A 22,262-nucleotide genomic window follows, 5' to 3' on the forward strand; every position below is an offset into this window, starting at 1 on the left:
GAGCTCCCTCACCTTCCCATCATCTCTGTATCTCTGGTCTCTCAAATAAGCCTGAATTCACAGAAAAAATGTAGGTCTCCTTCCCTCTGAGCAGAAATGATACTTTGCCTCTGAAGTAAGCCATAACACATCTTGTACTGGTACATTTGGTAAAGAGGTACAAAAGCCCTGACTTCATCTTGTAAGCCACTCATGAACAGAGCAGAGACACTCAGTCTATGGCATTTATGTTTTCATCAACTCTATTCCCCATTTTGACATGAAAAGGAGACTAAAGAACACACAGACTGACAGACTTTCTTCTACAAGCAGACCACTCCCTTCATCTGGAGAAAAGAGCCTTTGCCACTCTTACCACAACACATTAAGGATGCATTTGCTTCATGGCACCTGAGCAGAGAGCAGGGACAGGGGAAACAGGAGTTAGGCACTGGAGTTTTTCCATCAACAAGCAAGAAAGTATTAACCAGAAACAAATGTAAATAGAAGAAAATACAATGTTTGTTTTAAATCATAGCAGACATTTAAATTTGGAGGCTGCACTTGAAATATCAGAAATGCCTAGAAAACAACAGGACAAATGACTGACAAAATCAAATCTGAAATTTATGAAAGTACAAGCAAGAGCTGCTTGAATTACTTACACCACTATGACTTAGGCAGAGGAGCTTAAAGCATTTCTAATAGTGCCTCTTTCCACTAATTACAATGACACTACATGGAATTAAACCATGGCAACAGTCTTGTTGCTTTCAAACAAAGAACATGATTTGAAACTTGTAATAAGAAAGAAAGTAAGAGACAGAATTACGAATGAAGTAGAATGAAAAGGTTTGTGGATTCAGTCATACCTAAACAAATAGTTGGTAATAACTATAATATTTAAGATGCTCTCTTTTGGAACAATAACAACATGGTGCTTCCTCTGCATTGCTTAAAATTTTGAAAGCATAGAAAATACAGCAGGGGCATAAACTTTTTTCTCTTAGAAATGTTTCTATTTGTTTCATAGTCAGCAATTCTAAACCATGATTGAATACATAAAAACATCTTTTCCGCATCTCTAAAAAAGCTGTTTTCCCTTCCTGTGTTTAAAAGGACACAGTGAAGTGCAAGTACCTTGGGACACAGTTCTAGTGCTGATAACACCAGCAGCATCAGCCACAGCAAGTACAATTATATGAGCATAAACCAAAACAAATGCAGACACGCACGGTTTATCCGATCAACTGATAAACTGTTCAGACTGCATTTTTCCTCTTTTGCTCTAGACATTTCCGAAAAAGTTTGCCACACGCAACCACAAACACTATTTTTGTGGCCTCTGGTTATAATCTCCTCATGCCTTTCTGCTTCTAGACTGCAGTGCTTCAAATTCACTATCATGTCTCCAGTATACAAAGGCTTCGGTTTAGCCTAACCTGGTTTTCTTACCAAAATCTAATAGCTTTCTTTGCCAAGCCTGAACTCTGGATATCACAGGAATCTACCACAGCAGATTTGCTGCACTTCTATGTTGTGGTTTAACCCCAGCCAGCAACTAAGCACCACGCAGCCGCTCACTTACTCCCCCCCATCCAGTGGGATGGGGGAGAAAATCGGGAAAAGAGTAAAACTCATGGATTGAGATAAGAACGGTTTAATAGAACAGAAAAGAAGAAACTAATAATGATAATGATAACACTAATAAAATGACAACAGTAATAATAAAAGGATTGAAGTGTACAAATGATGCACAGGGCAATTGCTCACCACCCGCCGACCGACACCCAGCCAGTCCCCGAGCGGCGATTCCCCACCCCACTCCCCAGTTCCTATACTAGATGGGACGTCCCATGGTATGGAATACACTGTTGGCCAGTTTGGGTCAGCTGCCCTGGCTGTGTCCTGTGCCAGCTTCTGGTGCCCCTCCAGCTTTCTCGCTGGCTGGGCATGAGAAGCTGAAAAATCCTTGACTTTAGTCTAAACACTACTGAGCAACAACTGAAAACATCAGTGTGTTATCAACATTCTTCACATACTGAACTCAAAACATAGCACTGTACCAGCTACTGGGAAGACAATTGACTCCATCCCAGCTGAAACCAGGACATTCTATCTATGTTGTTGTCTTCCAGTACCATAAGATTATCTCTCAACAACTTCAGCTCACTCTCAAAATCTTCTATGTTTTCTACCTCCTTCCGAAGCTCTTTGTAAATCTCACTTTTATGTGCTTTGGGGTGTGTGGTGAGGGGAGTTTGTTTGGGGGTTTTGTTGTTGTTGTTTTTTAAATCTTATTCAGTTTATCTTATTCAAATCTCTCTTGCCCAGTTAAATAAAAAGAAAGCAATCAAATAACCCTGGAAACCTTTTTATTGTTGTTGCTTTTGCTAACACTTCATTCTTTCATTCAGGTTGTTTTGTCTTTTTGTTTCTTTCTGGCACCCAGCAGCATGACACATGCTGGTTCACCCCCAGTTTCAGACCTATCCGGAGAGAACCTGCAACAATGAAAGAAAGGCTCCAAATTTTTCTTCCTTTGCCATTATTACATAAAAACATGTGCAATGTGATCAGCAACACAGAATTTTAAAATGCAGTTAATGACATTTTTTTAGCCTTTACTTGGAAGCTTCTTTTAACGGTATAAAGCAAGTCTAGTCACTTCACCAAGAATTTCAAAATATATAAATAAAAGCTATGGTTTCATATTCTCACATAATAATACCCCAATAGAAGATTTATCTATTTATTTATTGTATTTAGGTATCATTTCTAGACTATTATTTCTATTTTCTTTGCCCACATTTTGACTGATTAAGAGAATTGACAGGTTATATAAGTGTAGGCCTTTTGAGTGGTGTAAAAACCCACTAGATTTCTCACACTGACAATAACAGCTAAGAAGAGACAGAAAAAGCAGCAGCATAGCAAATGTTAAACTGCTCTATGAAAATGGGTTCTGTATGGATACTGAGCTAAGTTTCCCGTTTAGCACCCTAATGAGCAAAAAGAAAAAGAATTTGAAAAATCAAATTCTTATCGTTCATGTAATTTGCATAATATGCATTTTTAGGTCTCTGCAACATTGGAAAGGACTACCATATGGACTAATGCTGCTAATCCTGCTTGAGACCACAAACGTAATGAGACAATTTAAGTAAGCCAGGGGATAAGCTGTGCTCTTCCGTGTGATGTTGAATTTCATGAATAAAAAGGAACAAGAATTACCATTAGCAGCCTTTGTAAAAGTAGCAGAAATACTCCTAAGAAAGGAAAAGCAATTGAAATTGCACAAAGTGCATGCCACAAAGTATATTAAAATATGCCTGGAGAGAAGCAAAAACTGTATTTAAATTGGATAAATGCAGTGTACCTTGCTCTTTTGCAGTTTAAATTGCAATGCAGTTCCAAATCAGTCAGATAATTTAAAATAAAAGAGAATAATGGAGACTGTTTCCATATCACTGCCTACATGCAAAGCAAATTTTGCTGAAGTAATCCAATTATTCTTTCTACTATTTAATTTGATAGCATGCTGCCTCCAACTAATTATCAGAAAAGGTGGACAGATGTAGTTCCATAGGAATTATGCTGGTACCAGCAGCTAACATTCAAATACCATGTAGGAACCAGCGAGTGGAACACTTCATTCCTGTATAGTGTTACTCGTTGACATAAAGCTTTTGCTCAGAGGTACTCAGGCTCCAGCAGTTCCTCTGACGACTCTTATTCTGGTGATTTAAGATTTTAGCTTCTCCAGATACCTCACAGACATCTGGCTTGTGCCAGAGATGCCCAGCTACACCTCACCTACCCCAATTCCTAGACTGACATTTAGGGCCAACATTGAAAAAGGGGCTTTGCTGGCCCATCAGCATGTGAGCCTGAGGTAAGGAGATGTCCACTTTGGTCAGTTCAAGCTGCCACAGCTCAATCAATCAGGCATTGTCCATGAGGGACCTGGACCTTTGCTGGACAAATCTCTGGAGACAGTGTCTGCTGTGGTAGCATACACAGTGCTTTTCTGGACCTTACATTTTAGTAGACTGTGACATGTTAATCATGGCTACTGTCAACAGATTAAATAAGAAGAGGAAGACCTAAGAGTTCCTCAGAGATTGTTAATATTTTTATTTTTAAACATAATTTTTACTAATGGGACTATATGTTATGTAGAACAGGTAAAAGTTGTTATATATTTTTATTTGGGATCCAGTATGACTTCTGCCAGTCTCTGACAAAGTTTCCATTTGACTCAACAGAACGGGCCTGCATCCTAAAAGTGGCTGCTTTTTCTTCTTTCTTGGCTTTTTTTTTTTTCCGTTTGGGAGAATAGGCAGTAATTTTTAAACACCATTAGAAGACTGTATCTCTTGCATAGGGCTGTGCAAGAAAACTGATTTACCAAACTAGCTGCTAAGTCAGAGTCCTATCAATTTGTTTAAAAATTCAAGTTGAAAGGAAAAGCCATTATTTCCTCTCCACTAAATTAAAACTTTTTTTTTTAAAAATGGATATCAAATGGGACAATTTCTTGTATCACAGAAGTCAAATGTTCTGTCACAGCTCTGAAATGTAATTCTTGTCAAAAGTACGAGAGAGATTTGTTGCTAGGGATGTGTTATGTACGAGGTCTTCCTAAATAATCTGAGAAAACAGTCCATGCAAATCTACTTTTTAATTCCTTGTCCATATTCATCCATTCAGTCCAGTAATTCACCTTCTCCCTGATGGACCGCTATTAACAATTAAGATAATTATTGCAGCAGTGCTACTTTCACGCAGACCCACAGCCTTTGACTTTTTTCTATTCAGCCCAAATGACTGATAATTTTTTCTCTCTTTCTCTTTTTTTTTTAAGATCCAACTGTTTCTTTCTGAAATTTAGTGTTTCTGGTCATAATGAAATAAATTCTTCTAGCCTTGCTTATTAAGACACAATTTTCCCATGAAGGGACATTCAAGAAAATTGAACCTTCAGTTTTTATAGGCTCCTATCCTTAGAAATTTCCCACTGTTAGTGTAAACACACAAATTACAACCTACACTCATGGCTACTGAAACTACAGAGATCTTCAAGTAAAATTCTCCACAGTAAACTTCAGTGTCTATCTTATTTTGCTTCCCCACTCTTCCCCTGCAAAACTGATGGGTGAGTTTAAGAACATGAATCTGCAAAGACTGATAGAGTAACTTTAGTTGCAGATGGAGAAATGTGGCCCTTGGCGTTGTGTGTGTACACAAAACAGTCATTTGCACTTTGCTATGCAGATTTTAGGAGTCTGATATCATATCTACTGTCCCAAAATCTGCATCAGGCTCTAAAAAGATCATCAAAAAGATCATAAGGAATAAATAAAAAGAACAACAGCAAAGGTGTGTTGCATTTAGCTTTGCTGAAAAGCAACAGGAGCTTAGTGGAGTCAGTAAGAAAAGATTCCCCACTTCAAATGTAATAAGGCAGTATTTTTTGAAAGCAGACTCTGAAATACAAGGCAATTTTGCACAGACCAGCACTGATACAGTGGGCCTTGGGGCTTCCCCCTTTACAGAAATCAAAGGAAAAGAACCATCAGCGTCCTCTGCGTGTCCTTCCTTTGCTTTTTCTGTACCTTTCTGTCCGACTTTTCACCTTGTGGACTTTGTTTTAACCGGGAATTTTCTTCCAGACTTACTTATCCATCAAGGTTAAGACATGAACAAATACAAAATAGTAACATGGCAATCATTAGAAATTCCAGCCTATCAGGAGAAATTGCCTAAAAAATTGTCACATTTCCTAGAAAAAAAATTTGAATTTGGAGGCAGTTGCCACAAGCCCTACCCAAACTTGCCTGTGATCTGTGAATGAATATGCTAGTTATTACCTCAGGCTGTAAGCTACAAAGCTACTTGAAGCTGGAATGAATTATCAGTCATTAACACCATTACAGTAACATACACTAATGAAATTTTTACTTACACTAAATCTGTCTCGGTGTCCTCCCATTAAGTGAAAGACATGAACCCAGGAAAACTTGTAAGTGATTTTTTTCTGTTATTATTTAAAAAAAAAAAAAAAAAAAAAGAAAAAATACTGGAAATATTTTATAAGATAGTGGACCCATTAGAAATTTGAAAGCACACCCTTCTAATAGTTTTATAATCCTTTCTTTTTCCATTACGGACAGTGAACTTATTAACACTGTTCCTTGTAAACCATTAAAAAACCTCTACTGATACTTGCTTCATATGCTCCAAAATCTTGCCTTTGAATACAGAAAAATAAAAAGCTTATATTATATTTTAAAAAAACCCAACAATGTGATCTATTCAGAACTACTATCCAACTCCATCCCTTTATGATGAGATAATTCTCAAAATATCTTCTCCTCTAGTCTTTTGTTAAGCCTCAGAGGAAGGTTTGCCCCATGGACCCGCCAGTAACCCTCCTAGTGAATGTCCCCCCCAGAACCTGTGCATTCAGCCACTCAGAAGCCCATCTACTGCATCACCAACCCCCACCCCTCCAACATGTTTGTAGCCACCAAGACAGCACCAACACCCTCCACTGTGCCTTCTGTTCAAGGAATTTCAATAAAAAACTTTAAACTAAACCACTTTATCTCAGTTTTCCAGAGGAAGAGGTGTGCATATACAGTCATTCACCATCAGCTGTAGTGGGTGATGACCACCCAGTCATCAGCTAAGGCTAGAAGGTAGCTGAGAAACATGAAATGGGAAGTCCTAGAGGATCAGACTGACAGTGCAATTAGTATAGGATTTGTCTATGACCGGACCAGTACTGTAAAAAAAAAAAAAAAAAAGAAATCCAGTAATAGACAGATGGGATAATCCATCTATCAATATTTAGAAACTGGATAACGGTCTGATACACAAAGTTTTTCCCTGCTTCTTATACCAAAAAGCAGCTTGTCCACCTCAGAAAGACTATATAAATTATTCTGAGAACACTTATGTCATTTATATATTCCATGAACCTGTCTTCACCTCTACCCTGTAACAAAGTCAGTATTGAGAAAAGTACTGATAAAGGAATTTATTAACTAGTGAATTCATAACAACATAACACTGATACCCAGAAACTGAGAAGTTTATAGTTTTATAGTTCATTACCAGCTAGCACAGTAACTGACAATTTTTGAATGATGCTCTGAAATAACATTCTTTAAGTAATTTCCAGTGAACTACATAAAAAGGAAAATAAACTGCACTTCTCCCTATTCTATACAATAAAATCTGTTCTCAGTTTAATTTTGTGGAACACAAATATACACAAAAGAAAGGGAGTGTAAAAATGCAATATATTGTTCTACAAGCATAGTTAAATCGTAAAGTTTTGCTAAAATATTTTCCTTTCTCCACTGAAAGCACTCTCTTGTGAAGTCCTGAGATTCCTTTGCTATCCATCTCTCCTTATATATTTTACAGGAGACTTTTCTGGCTGCATATTGCAAAAGGAAACATGTCATTGTCATTAAATTATTTTCAAAGTATCATTGCTGAGCATGTTGGAAGTATTTTCTATGCTCTTCATGAATGACAGGCTGCGTGTCCCAGGCATCAGCTGTGTGCAGTTCATTAGTGCTACAACTGCAGCAAATCAGATGACTGTTTTACAGTGCTCTTCAAAGGCAGCAATAAGCAGCCAGCTTTCACTGACTGAGGAAAAGATGATTACTACAGCCACAAACTATGGCTTTTTTTTTTTTTTTTTTTTCCTAGAAAACAAGTTGTCAGCCAAGGAAAAGAAGAATGAAAAATAGATTTCTAAGAGACATGGAGACCTTTACAAGAAACTTTTCTAAACAGGGCAAAATGGAGAATGGGAAATTTTTTGCAGAAAATTGTTTGCTGGAAATTTTTCTGGAACAATTCTCTATTCTTCCTTGGTACTTTGCTTTATAATCTGGAGAGATTTTTAGGGAAATCTAGCATAGGGGTGAGGAGCATCCAATATCTGGAAAGGGTACACAGAGACACTTTGCTTGCAGGAAGTATACTTGAACTTTCCTTAAATGTATTCATATTATACACTTTAAATTTGGCTTGTAATTACTAATTCACATGGCTTTTCTATAAACCTGGTTATTAATGTATGCAGTGGGTTCATTGCATTACCAGTAGCTCAGTTTCTTCTAATGGTTTGCTGTATGACTAGATTTTCATGAATGGAAATTGAACCAGTAGATTCAAGTCTTCCATGCACCCCAATATTTTGCAGACATAGATGGGGAAAGACTGGAGCAGGAGTCTCTTACGTCTTGTTTACATAGAACCATTTTGAAAATTAGTTATCCTTACACTAAAGGATAGGATATTCCTTACCAAAAATACTAGACAAAGCATTTTTAAAAGGTAGAGAGGAATGTTTTACAAAATGCTCTATTAGTTCTCTAAAAACAATTCATCAGGTTTAAACCTGATCTCATGAATACTTCCAGAAACTCTTAGAATCAGGGTAGAGTATTGGAGGGGACAGAAAACTTCCAATCTGCCAAATCATACTACTGAGAACTACAGAATGAGATGTAAACAGGTACATACAGAAGTTTTAAGCATAAACATGACTGGTTTCTGCATGCATTTGCCAAAGCAACCTGCTTCTCTTGAGGTATATCTGACAACCTCTCCCATAGTTCAGGACACTAACAATACCAAAGCAAGTTTGTGGACCCATATGCTACCATACAACAAAATACATATTTAAAGAACAAGAGCATGATGCTTCTGTTAGCATGCCCCATTGAAAAAAGTACTGGAATCCAAACATCACTTGATCTTTCTGAAGGACCTCAAACCTAAACATCTGGCACCCCTACTATAAAATTCTCATGTCTTTTTTTGCTTCTTCCTTTCAATTTTGGAGAAGTAAAACAGCAGGAAAGTTCATAACAAACTGCAAACTGCAAAGCAAAAGACTTCAGGCTCGATAGGCACAGTCCACACTTCCTTTGTTTCTAAAGTCAGTTCAGATAAGCTTGTGACAAGAGATTGCTCAGCTACTGGGAGATTCATATTTAGACATAATTAAAAAAAAAAAAATCATTCTTGAATGGCTATTGGTCAGTGGCAGGTTTGACAAGACATCAGGTAGATGAAGAATGCAGATTCTATTCAGGAAACCAGATGTCAAATTTGGTCCAAGCTCACAACATTTCTACAACTGAGTGCTTTCTTTTCATAAGCATCTTGCAAAAAAAAAAAAAAAAAAAGGAATTTTTTTTGCCCACACTGAAAGGGTTTCCAGCTCAAAGAGTAACAACACGCAATAAAAGAAAGACCCCCCACACACCTCATGTTTGATTACAGCTTTAGGCATACCATTTGAGATATGAAATAAAAAAAATAAAATAAATAAATAAATAAATAAACCAAACTGTATTTGATCACCATTCCTGCTAAGGAAACATGAAATTCTTTTGATCCAATAAAACACATAGATTAACAGCTGGAATGAGAACTGTCAAATCTCAAGCAAAATCCTATTTTGTCCTTGACAAAACAGAAATGATTTCTTCAAGATGGAAAAGTATCTTTTTGACCAACCTTATTCTTTTTACAGCTTGTTTCATTTCTTCACAGGAATAGGTAAACTCTTCATTTCTACACCAAGCAAAACATGCCACAAATAGATCAAATATAGATTTGACACAATCCAAGTAAGAGAAATGCATCCTACAATATATGAAAGGAATCCTAGAATAGAAAAAAAAAAAACAACTTTTAAACAGGTATTTAGAGTTTATGTCTGAGAAAACACTGCCTATATTCAAATGACAACCAAGTATCTCACTTATTTGACTTTTTCTTTAGTTGTTTATCTTTTATATACATACCGATACAATTCACCAGAGAATTGCATGACATATTACAATGATGGAGAGCACTCAGCTGAAGCAGTCGAGACAATGTTAGACTCTTTGTTAGCAAGCAGTTAGTTTGCATCTAAAAACCCTGTATTTATTATCAGGATTTTTCAAATCTCCCAGAGTTCTGATCCATTTCAAAAAGTGGAAGATTTAGGATTCTTTTAGGTTGATAAGGGAATTCACGCTCTTTGATGGACTTTAATGGTATGTCACATGCATGTATAACCTGGTTAATACCAAAGACAGAGTATAAGATTTCAAGTAGCTGTAGTTGCGCATTTAGCTTAAGTTTACTTGGCTTATGCTTAAACAGCCCTAGTTTTGTACACTTTGACAGAATAAGGTTATAGCTTAAATTAATAAAGTAAACAGGGCCAATTAAATGCATACAAAACTTTCCCTAGTGTGCTTGTGGGTACGTTTGCAGTGCTTGGTTATTTTTTTCTTATGATAAGTAAGCAGATCTGTTCCAGAGCAGAGCTTTTATCACTCGTATCTTTTTTCAGGTCACATGCCTGAAAAATGGTACACTGTGGGAGTTCAAGGCATTGCTTATAATACATTGCAAACCTTTGTTACCATTAAAATAATTTAAATACTTTGAAATAAATCTCTCTGCTCCTAGAGGTTTTAATTTTCTATGCCTATTCTACCTTCTATGGAGCACGTGGTCATAATTCTCTTTTAAAATCCCATATTAGTGCTGTGCAAAACACTGATTAATTGAACAGCACCAATGATAAAGAAAATTACCAAGATAAATACACGATCCTTCTTGTGGAAGGTATGCAACAGGGATGATTATTACAGTAGATGGTGGATTCCTCATGTGCAGCAGCCTAGAGGAGACTGGTCCCCTCCCAAATGACACAACTTTTGACAAAGAAAAACCTCATAGGCATCCATTGAAGAAAAGCGATGTTTCAATGATTTTCTCTACAGACTTTTCGTTCGCTCTCTTCTATACTGCATATACAATGTCTTCCCAGTGCTATTCCACCCTCTCTACTACACGTTTCCACATTTCTTTCAGCTGTGGGCAGCATCTAACCAGGTTCCTGGCTCTGACTGGGCAAGCCATGCCACTCAGGAAACTGGCAGCATTTACGTGGGACCTCACTGCCTTCCACAACAGAGGCTCCCTCGTGGAGGAGCAATAGGCAGGATCTGACCTCAGACTGTAAACTGGTGCATGGACTGTGCAACGAGCTTGACACGTGGGCCCTTCGTGAATGATTTGTGACTCAAGCAGTAGAAACAACAATAGCAATGTTTTTGATAATCTGGTTGTAATTCATCAATTAATTCCAATATAATCCACAGATGACTTAACTTCTTAAAGAAGGTTAAGGCCTCCAGCATTCAGCTGTAGGTAGGTGCTGTGACTGTAAATTGCTCTTTTTTTCTTTAAGAGAAATAAGGGGGTTAGCTAGGGTGAAGTTTTTATTGATCTGAGCTTCAGGAAAGAGAATTTGAAGGAACAACACACAGTGTTGCGGCTATAAAACTTACTGCTTAGCACCTTCAGGTAACACATTGTATTTGAGAAGATTAATTCAATTGTGATCAAATCCAACCCAAAGTTCTTTCATTCCCCTGTAATTTCCAGCCATCCATTGTTCTCCCATTTAATAAACTGCCACTTGCTTCCCAGGCTCCAAGAAAGCATCAGGCAGGTCACTATTGAGGCTATAAAGACAAAACCAATGATTACAAAGTTCCTAACACTGTCGTAACTCTTTTCTGAAGGCAAACTAGCACAACTCCTGACTCCGTCCACACACAGACAATTGGACAGGCAAACAGAGCGTGTTTGCCCACAGTAGCTTTAATCAGTTACAATCAAACTAATTTTGATTTTAAACACCTCACAAGGAGGTTGCAGCCTCAAAAACTTAATCACTTACAAGCACATAATCTGAAATAAGAGTCATTTGATAATCCCATGCTGCTATAATCATTATCCAGTATTCCTTGTTCATATTACACTCCCACAAAACAAGCATTTCCAAGCATCCCCTCCTGATGTACAAACATAAGGAGAGCAAAAATTACATGTGGGAACCTTAACTAAATGACAGTAGAAGTAATCAAGCTGAAAAACATCTGCCATTACTGGCTGTGTAGTGAAGTTTGCTCTAAAAACTACAGTGTGGGAGGCTTATCTCTTGAGCAGAGAAAAAGGTATCCTGGCTTAGCAGCAAGGAGAACCAGCAAAGCCCAAACCTTCAAATGCACATCAGCTTCCTCCACCAGCAATCGCACTGTGTGGCCTCAAGTCTGCCATCCAATATGCTTCAGCGTCCATGTGCATGAAGACATTTCCAACTGTTAATATTACCACAGTATCCAGCAGCTTTTTTATTCAGCCAGGGCACCTGTGCACCGTGTCATGCAGCCACACGGTGTGAGAGATAAGCACTTCTCATTTAAGCAGACAATTTTCTGCCCTGCTGCTGCCACCTTCTATTCTGCTCAGAGGTCCTGCCAGCACTAGGCACTTGGGAGCTGCCACACTTTGACTTTCAGTATCTCCAGAAATTCAAATATTTTGAGGTTCTGCTCATGCACTGGGACAGTTTCTGGACAGTCTCTGGGCAGGCGCAGAGACTTTTCAAAGGGAAAGATGAGGCAGAGGAAGAGCTTCTCCTCACCTGAAAAGTAATGAAAGCCAGTCTGGACAACTCAGCTGTGCATGTGCCTACAGGGAAAGGGGGCATATGTTGCTCATGACAAACTGTCTTGCAAGAGGAGAGCTGCCAAACGCAGTCTGCTTCCGAAATTCCTTGGAGATAGTATCAATCTCAGACTGCGACCAGCAAGAAGCTATCTAGGTGCAGAGTCTGAAAGCTACATCACATTCTCTGCAGCCTGGGGAGGCAAACCCCCTCTCTTTTGCTCTTGCTCCTTCTTGCGTCTTTCACTGCTATCTTTCCCCATTCCTTCCCCATCCAGAGAAACTAGGAGGAAAGCAGCTCGCTGACTTGGTTTGTCCTGTGCCAGGATCTAGGCCCAGCTGCGTGAGGTCTCATTTAAACAACAAAGTGCTTCTTATAGTGAAGTAGTCCTTCTTGTAAAAGCGTTTGCCAAAGGCGTTCAGTGACACAAAGCATATTTTCCTGAGGGATAAACTGAGGCATGGGCTACTGACATGTACAGTCACCAACAGACCACTGAAGGAGCCTCCAATTCCCCCCAGATTTCCTGCATCCCTCTTACTAAGAAAGGCTGTTTCCTCAGATCTGCTGGCACAATTGGAAATTTGTGGCTAGATCCACTAAACAGCTTAGATCTCACAGCTTTAACATTAACATTGTGTAATATTCCCTAACTTCTGGACGTGTTGCCTACAGGGCGTAAGTGCTCCTATTGCCAGGCAACACTTCAAAAAAATTTTGGAGACAGGCTCTTTGTTTATAGCTTTGCATTTTTATGAAAATAAACTGGCATCTTTAGAGGAAATTAATATTGTTCCTTTGGACCACAGTGTAGAGCATGTATATTTATTCAGAAACTCCTGTTGGGCCCCATACCAAAGAGATACTCCACAGCGGCCCTCTCCCTCCCTCCAGTCAGCCCCTTGTTTAACTGCAGACTTAAAGTTATGCCTGGTACCCTGCATTAAGCACTCTCCCTCCCTCTGTGCTTGTGAGGCCCCAAAATCAAGGCTGGCGACAGGAGAACCGCCAAGGCCAGGGATAGTATTCAGCTAAAAGGAAATGCTGACAAAAAGGCAGGATTGGAAGGCGAGTCTGAAATTTAACAGTTTTAGGAACAGGGTATTTTCATTGAGTCCTACCATTTATCTTCATTGAGACTGAAAGGGCTGAGCATTCACCTGATGGATGCCTGTCCTGCTCCTTTCTCATGAAAAAAAGTGTGAATGCCAGCTCTTCCTTTCCTCAGCAGCTGAATTACTACAGGAACAGATTTCTAATATTTTCTCTGCTCCCTTGAAGGAAACACCATGACCACCCCATCTCCCATCAGCACAAGACCCGGCTGGGGAAGGGCTGGCCAGACCCTGCAGGGAGCAGGAGCTGGTGCCCGAATCAGCACTTAGTGACTGCCAGTGAGTTCATCCCTCTCCCTTTTTGGGGGCAGACACAGCCCCCCCCCCCCAAGCCCCAATCTCTGCATATCTGCTACCTTTTACCTGTTTCCAGTCAGAACTGTGTCCATGTTTGTGGCTCTGCCCCTGCCCAGTTCCCACCACTTTCCGCTCCTCTCCCTTCCATCTCCATGTCCCTTCCTCCCTTCTGAAAACTCTCTTTAGAGATGTCTCAGCCAAACTCTTGTCTCTCTATCACTTGTTCTCCCCTTTTTGGATAAAAAACCCTACCTGGCTTTTTCTGGATTTAGTTTGTTCCTTATGAGGGTGCTTAAAATAAAATATTTAAATACACATTGGATTGCAGGTTGAAATTCAGGTCCCTTCTCCCCAGTGAGGACCCTACCCACCAAAACCATCATTTTTTAGTTGTCTCTGACCTAATGCTTACTGAATTATTCTATGTAAATTAAAATAATTTCAGCTGAAGAGACTCAGAAGAATCACCTTTCCTTTCCATCTTCCACACAGAATAATCTACAGCTCAAAAGTTAGCACATTCAAAAGACAAAGAGGATTTTCAAACACTCTGATCTAGCACAGAAGTGCAAGGGGCATATCACATGCATTCAGTGGGCTATTGTTTAGTCGTTTTTTTCTTTGAGGCCTTACATACATCTTAGATTGGACCCTGAAAGCGTTGGAGAAACGAAATTTGCAGAATCGAGGGGTTTCAATGTGAACAAGACCAGCCCGCTCAAGATGTAAGGACTTGTCTCAGTGAAATGTTATGAGCACCTGAATAAACTTTCTGGCCATCCTCGGAGTTATTTGGACAAATCTGGGAGAATTAATTGGTAGCCCTTTTAGTCAGACTAGGTCATAAGTCAAGCAAGGCTGTACCATAGCAGCCCAACCACCACCTACCAGAGCCAACAGGTCCCACTGGGGCTTCAGAAGCTTACAAAACCTCAGGAGCTTCCCATGTGGGGTCCAAAAATCAGCGTCTTGCTCTTCCAAGCAATACTATCAACGCCATTTTGCATCTTCTCTTTAGTTGCTGTTCATTGGTCCCACTCCCCCTCCTACTAGTATAATCCCAGAGCAAACCAGGTCCATCCTTTGTGTCAGTTACTCACAGTTCCCTCTCACCTTCCAGCTTTCTTCCTCCTCACTTTCTGCTTCATCTCCTCAGCTCATATCCTAGCGAAACCTTCATGCTCCCATGAAAGCTCCAATTCACATATTTCACACCAGAAGGGGCCTTGCTTTAAATTTGAACAAATTCTTTTATGAGAAAATAAAACGTAAGAACTAATGTGACATGAAACTGGTTACACACTTCTTGCATACTGCATTCTTTTCCTACATACTTCACCTCTTCTTTGTCTTATACTATAAACTCTTCAGAGACAGGAAATTTTTTCACAACAGTGAAATCCAGTATTTATTGGACGCAATAGCAGAATCCCTATTGACTTGAATGGAATAAGGATTTCATCTTTTTCAGTTACTCCTGAGTAGACTACTGCTCTTTATCAAAATACATTAGAGTTATATTTGCAACTGCTAGCACACTGTTACAGGAAAAATCCAAGGCAGAAATTTATATTCTGTTTAAAGAGATAAAGTTTCTAGAATATTTATTTCTAGTATGTCAGAGAACAATACAGTGAAAAGCTTATTGTTCAGCTATTTTCATTAATGATTTTATTGTCTGTTCTTAGCCATATCCCCAAGCACTAATTAGGAAATTGCTTTGACACAGAGCTTTAAAAATTGTCGAAAAGCATAGTTGGCATTTTTGCCATTCTTGTTTGTGACCAGACAAACACTTTCAATAGCCTTTTCAATCTCCTTTTTTTTAATATCGATTCTGAAATCTCCAAGCATCTTCACAGCAAAGCAAAGCTGCATCATTAAAAGCAATTGACTTACAAAAGCTATCATATCTGGAAGAAAAAAAAAAAAAGGATTTGAACCCAACATAAAGCTCATGCAAACAAATATACATTTTGCTCTGTGGTACGGCTTTTTTTCCACAGAAGGGTTAAATAGATTAAGCAAGACCTGGTATCCTCCTACCTGTCCACCATACATCTGAGAGAATTTGTGGGAAACAGCATGGGATTCACAGCAGTCAGCATGATGACATGGGAACTAATTCAACCAGCCACAACTATTGAAGCCTAAGAGAGAAAAGATGGCTGTCATTCACTTCCGTAAATTCTCCCAACATGGAAGTTAGATCTCTTACCTGTCAGAGGGGAACTTTCATTGAAAACCTTGGTCTTCCTGGTTTTGAGAGAGCACTTGCATCAGTATCTCTTGCTGTTTACAATAGCATCATTCACCTGCTTCAAGGTCCAAGGCCTAATTCAACAGGAGTGGTTTGAGCTTTCAGGACAAAATGAACTGGGGAATACTTGCTCTGTGATCCCTGTTGGGACTTAAGTGACAACTAAGTTATATTAAACCCCATGGCAGGCAGGTGAGAATTGGAGGTAGCGGTTGAATTGAGAACCTATGGACATACAAACTTTTATTTTAGGTGCCTCAAGTGGCAGCTGGACACTTGAACTCTTCTGTGGACCTTTGCCTATGATTTGCAAGTCCTTCAATTTTTTTTTTAAGTTTGTATTTGCCCAAAAAGGATCTCATAACTCCAGTATCCACTGGTGTTCAGCATTTCACATGTGATCAGTTTCTAGGGATGATGTTCTCCTCCCAGCATCTTAGACAGTGGCTTGCAATTAGCAACCACTGGAGTCCATGGATTAGATACAAGGTGAAAGATCAGTAGCGGATAAAAAAAAGCAAGGTTACTGTGACAGAACTAAATTTGTCTCACCATAATTGCTACCACCACTGCAGAGAAAAGGACATTAGCATGATGATTTCAATAGCAATAAAATGAGATATTATGTTTACAGGAAAACAGTTACATCAGAATTTATTATTAATCTCAAATTAGTATCACATCACTATCGCTCCCCAAAACATCAGTTACCCCCCCTTCTCCACCAAAAAAACAATGAAATATATTTTTGTGTTCAGGGGAAAAAAAAAATAGACCGATTAGTTTTTAAACCAAATTTCCTGAAGTGAGATAAAGTCATTGAGATGCACATCACTATTAAAAAGATTTAGTAAGGGTTAAAGAAAACCTAAAATCCCAGTTTCTGGATATGGGAGAAGTCACTGCATGCAGGTACTTAAGATGATGATCCTGTAACTGCTTTCTACAACATATTCACACAATCCCTATTTTAGGGAGCGTCTGAGAGTAGAAAAGAGGAGCTGTGGAATGAAGCACTAGGTTTTCATAGGAAGATAGCTTGTGTTACCCCTATCCCACATCTCAGCATATACAAACTGTGGTCTGAAAGCTGCTTAGTAGCACTCTGTGTACCTTGTGCTATTTAAGCTAACAAGCCTGCCAACATTTGCATCCATGCAAAACCTCACTCTGGCCTCTGAGCATTCAGCATTCATGTCCTCCCTCTGCTATCACAATAGTTTAGAAATGTGTTCCGTTTTTCAAGAGAAGTTGAAACTGCATCCTAGTAAGATTGTTGCCAATGCTCATCTCAGCACCGGCATCATTGGCAGTCGAGAGCATGCTGTGGAAACAGCATGACAGATCTGTTTGTCTCATGCTTTAAATATGACGCTTGCTTTTTTGGCCACCATTTCATATTTTCCCCCCTTTTCAGAAGTAAATCAGCAACTGCCAGAGACTATAAACTCTCAGGACTGCAAAACTGCCAGTTTGCATAATCCAGAAGCTTGGACAGCTAGCTTGGTTGCTGCTGCAAACACTAAAGGTAGGACTGGGATCTGTTCGTGGCATAGGTAGAGGATCTGGAACGGACAAAACTCTTGCCCGAGCCCTTAGCAGTGGACCACCAAGCAGTGCTGCAAGGCGCTTCCCCGCAACTTACACCTCTTTCTCTGAGAAACGTTGTCCTGCTGGGGCCAGGCTTTAGTGCAACAGTCGTAACATTTAATGCATATTTGTTTCATGACTATGGCCTCCCTTCCAGCCAATGCCTCTGCCACACACACTGCTCTCCAGCTCAGGAGACGAGCAGCAGCGCTGTACAGCAGGCACAGCAGTAGCTGCCTACTGCATTACATAGGTCTGTAAGAGTCATGCACAGGGATGGATGTTGTCATGCACGGCCGTTTTCTGCACAGATGTGCTTTCCTCACATGTCCAAATGTCCAGTCTTCATATATGGTCTGAAGTAAGCATTAGCACAAAATCCAAAACAACTCTGGCAGCTGAAGACAGCTAATGCCCAACTACAGTTAGTCAAGCTCTTACAGATCCTTTTACAGTGTGGTACCTTGAATTTCTATGAATGGAAGGCTTTATCCACATCAGCAACTCTGAAAAGGTCTCAGATTACCCCAGAAAAGAACTATTATACTATACACGTAAAACAGAAATTTCAGAAATTTGGAAAAATCATAAAAAGACTTGGAGAATGATTCTCCATTCTCCAGATATGTATCTAAGCAAGTTACTCAAAGAAATCTTTCATTATCAAAACATCAATGTAGATATTTGTCTCTTCTACCAGTTGTCAGTACAGAGCCTTTAAGTTTCCTGTAAGGCAATCCTGCCCTCTTTTGGTGCAATTTATTATGCACAATTTTTTTGATACAATTCCTCAGCAAGGTCAGAAAGCATTTTGTAGGTATGTTCTACTTTTTTTATTTTGTAGAAAACCAACCCGTTGAGCCTTGAAAAAAACAAGCTAAAAAGGACTACAAATAACAGGCTTAGTTTTGTAGGATGCTGATCTAAAAAGGTCACTACTGTTAAGATTACTGAAAGCCAATGTTACAGAATTTGTTAGATGTGGAGCAAACAGTACAAAACCAGTGCACTGTATGTTTGCTCTTACTGATTGCAGCACAAATATGCACTGTACCATTTAGCAGAGACACAAACTGAAGGCCAGGACAAAAACTAAAGTTAGAAATATTAAAACCAGGCATTTAAAGTGGTTAAAACACAGAGCAAAATCTCCCTTCAAGCTAACATACAAAGACCATTGATTGTACAGACCAGGGAACTGGCAGAAATTGAAGATTTTGAAACGGGAATCAAAACTTTTTGCCACATTTTTGGAGACAAAATGACTTGTTGCTACTGTTTATTTACCAGTCACTTTCCCCTATATAAATTTCCCTCCTCTCATTCCTCCTTTATCCCTGCTCCCAGCCCAACACTAAAAAAAAATGCTTTTTGATCACTTAGTCAAGTAGAGACATGAAAGCTTGTTTTCACCTTTGTGTAACCCTGCAATATGGTACTGACATTGCCAACAGCAGGCCATACACTTTGTACTAGTTTGCAAGGCCTCTGGACTGGCTACATCCGAGTTTTCCTTCACCTGCCTGTCGCTTTTACTCAGTGACTCTCTAGTTGACCTGGTGTCTATAGGTAATCGGTTTTGCTCATCTTTATCTTAGTGTGGTACCAGCCTAGTTTTATATAGATAACAGTAACAAGCCATTACTGGTGGCAGAACGAGCTATTTATCATTCTCACACAATGCCATAGTGCAGAAAATGCAGCCCTGGTAAGCAAGCAGAGGCCCTGAGAAGTGGGAACACAGGAGGCAGCGTAGGTGAATACTGGCAGGGGATGGCAAGAGCTGAGGCCCACAGCTGGTACTGGAGATCCCACAGCTGTGCACACCTCTGTAATGGTCAGTTAAAAAAAAAAAAAAAGCAGACCCAAAGTTTGACAAAACTGGTCTTAAGGGTAACAAAACATGGTATCTAACATACGCAGATTATCACACAGAAAAATTGGATACAAGCTGGAGCTACAGAACAGTGAAGATGCCAAAGCACATTATCCAACATACGAATGACCCCCAAGCTGATCCTGAGAGAGCAAGAGGAACCGGCAACATCAACAAAATATTCCTCCCATGAAGGACTGCACAGGCGCAGAACTGTGTTACCCTCTCGAGCAGTTGCAAGCTGTGGATTTAACACTCAGGGGAAATGAAGGGAGATTGATTATAACTCCAAGAAGAGGAACAAAAACGAAGAAGTGCACGTACTACAATTTTAATTGTATTACTGTGGTTATTACTGTCATTTTCTTTCCTCTATATAAAAGTACTGTAAGTGCACCATTGTTTTCTAAAATATTTAGGTCTAGATTAACCACAATTCTTAGACTGTTCAGATCTCAGCGAAAGAGCGAGCATGTGTGTGTGTCCCCCCACCTCCCTGCCTAAAAAATGAGTGTCAACACCTTCCGAAGAAAAAAACCCCACCGATCCCCTTCTAGGAAGTACAGATTAGTGAGCCTCCAGATCTTGACTAGGAATCAGGTGAAAGCTTCAGTATAAAAATGGCCACTTCAGTCACGGTGGTTTGTATCAGAAGATGGAAACCGTCTCTATCTTGGACATACAGGTTGTCATACAGATTTGTAATAAGGATCTGCAATTTACCAACACCATTTCAGAAGCAAGTCTAAAGTAAGGCTCCTGAACTAGTTAGTTTCCTTACTTAAATAGCCCAATTTTCAGAGATGTGACATGAATAGAAGCCACTAGGCTTCACAAAGTAAACAGAAACCTGATCAAACTCAACATCCTGGTGCAGGAACTCAAAAGGATGCCCGAGAGAAGACTCCAAAGTGTATATCCACAAAACCCCCTGTAGATCTACGTCGGGACAAAGACTACCAAAATAGCAAGGAAATACTCATAAAAAGACAAAACAGCATTTAGCATGTACTGATACACTTTTGCCCCGTTTTCTCTTCTTCCAGCCTACAATCATTATGGCTGCTTGTGAACGCATGAAGGAAGAGGCAGAGAAAACAATTCAGTGCTTTCTGTAGCGCTTTCACTTCTCTCCAGCATGGAAGTATTTTGCAGAATATCCTGGCAAGATATTACACAGAATCCTAGTTCACAGCAGCAGAGAACAGAGCTTTAACAGGGAGATGTAAGTTCCATTAGCTCCCCTGATAAACCTCTTCAAAGCATCACAGAATACAAAGGACGACAATCAGAGGACTCTAGAAAGAAAATGTTACCATCATGTTAAAAAGCACAAATAAATCAGTGTTCCATATTGACCAGAAACATGGTGCAAGCCTGTGGATAAACAAGCCAGCTTTACTTGAACAGAGCAATTTAACAAGTTGAGACGTACACTGTGAAGCGACAGAAGCCAAGGAAGCAGACATTTATCAAGCCAGGCATCTAGATTTTACTGAAGTTAATTTTACTAAAGGATATCAAGAAACACACAACTTTAAAGCCTTACTGCTCCCATTACACTCCAATGACCTTCTCAAAACAAGTTTATGGAAAGGACCTCATACACGCTTCAAATGTCAAAATAATTAGGAGCTCATTAAGGTGGAGTTGTGTAGACACATGTAAGAACATAGCACACAACTCCTTTATCTTCCATAATTGATTAGTAAATCACACAAAGGTAGAAACCTTCTGTTTTACTCAATTACATGAGTAGGAGACACTCTTGAGAGTTGGATTAATGAGTTAAAACAGCTTTAATCAGAACATAGCACATTTGATCACATTCCCCATTTGTTTTCAAACTGACAGGTGAAGATGCACTTAAAGTAGTTTAGAGAAAAAAATGACAGGATTTAAAAAAAAAAAAAAGAAAATAGACTTAAGTTGCCAGCATCTCAACAAGCAAGAGACAGTGCTCAGCTGAATGAAGCTGTTCAGATTCATTTCAAGAAAAACCATTTCCCAAGTTACTGGGAGGCAGCTGTTTAGCTTTTCCTGAACAACATGGGATTAAGAACTCTAGGTCTTCTGAAAAGACTGCACTGGTCTCAAGTCTTCCACCAGACCAAAGAAGATAAAAATCACTGGAAGTTCCAATTCATCACATCCTTCCTTACAGTGACCACAATTACAGTATTGCTGGTCAGCCTACCCTTACCCAACTTGCATTTCTCCTCTAACTGGTAATAATATACTGTTGCACCAAGAGGGAGTTTCCATAGGAAGTGTGACTCACTCCCTTGCTGTTCTTACCTGTTCTTTTCCTTATTTATTTGGACCCAGATAGTTGCTCTGTTGAGGGTGAAAACAATCTCAATATTTAGGAAAACAAAAAAAAACCAGGATGAAACTGTTCTTGAGTATATAGCTTAAGTATAGCTTCTGGGCAGTCCAGAAGAAACTAACTCTCCACATGAGTACTTCAACAGTAGTGCTGGGCCCAAAACAGCTTTCCTGTGTCATGAATAACATCTCATCTTCCAACCTTTGCAAAAATTAAAAATTGAGCAAGAAGGTGTATTACTCTATTTCTGAAATTCAAGA

This window comes from Haliaeetus albicilla, chromosome 3, assembly GCF_947461875.1.
Source record: "Haliaeetus albicilla chromosome 3, bHalAlb1.1, whole genome shotgun sequence".
Lineage (NCBI taxonomy): Eukaryota > Metazoa > Chordata > Aves > Accipitriformes > Accipitridae > Haliaeetus > Haliaeetus albicilla.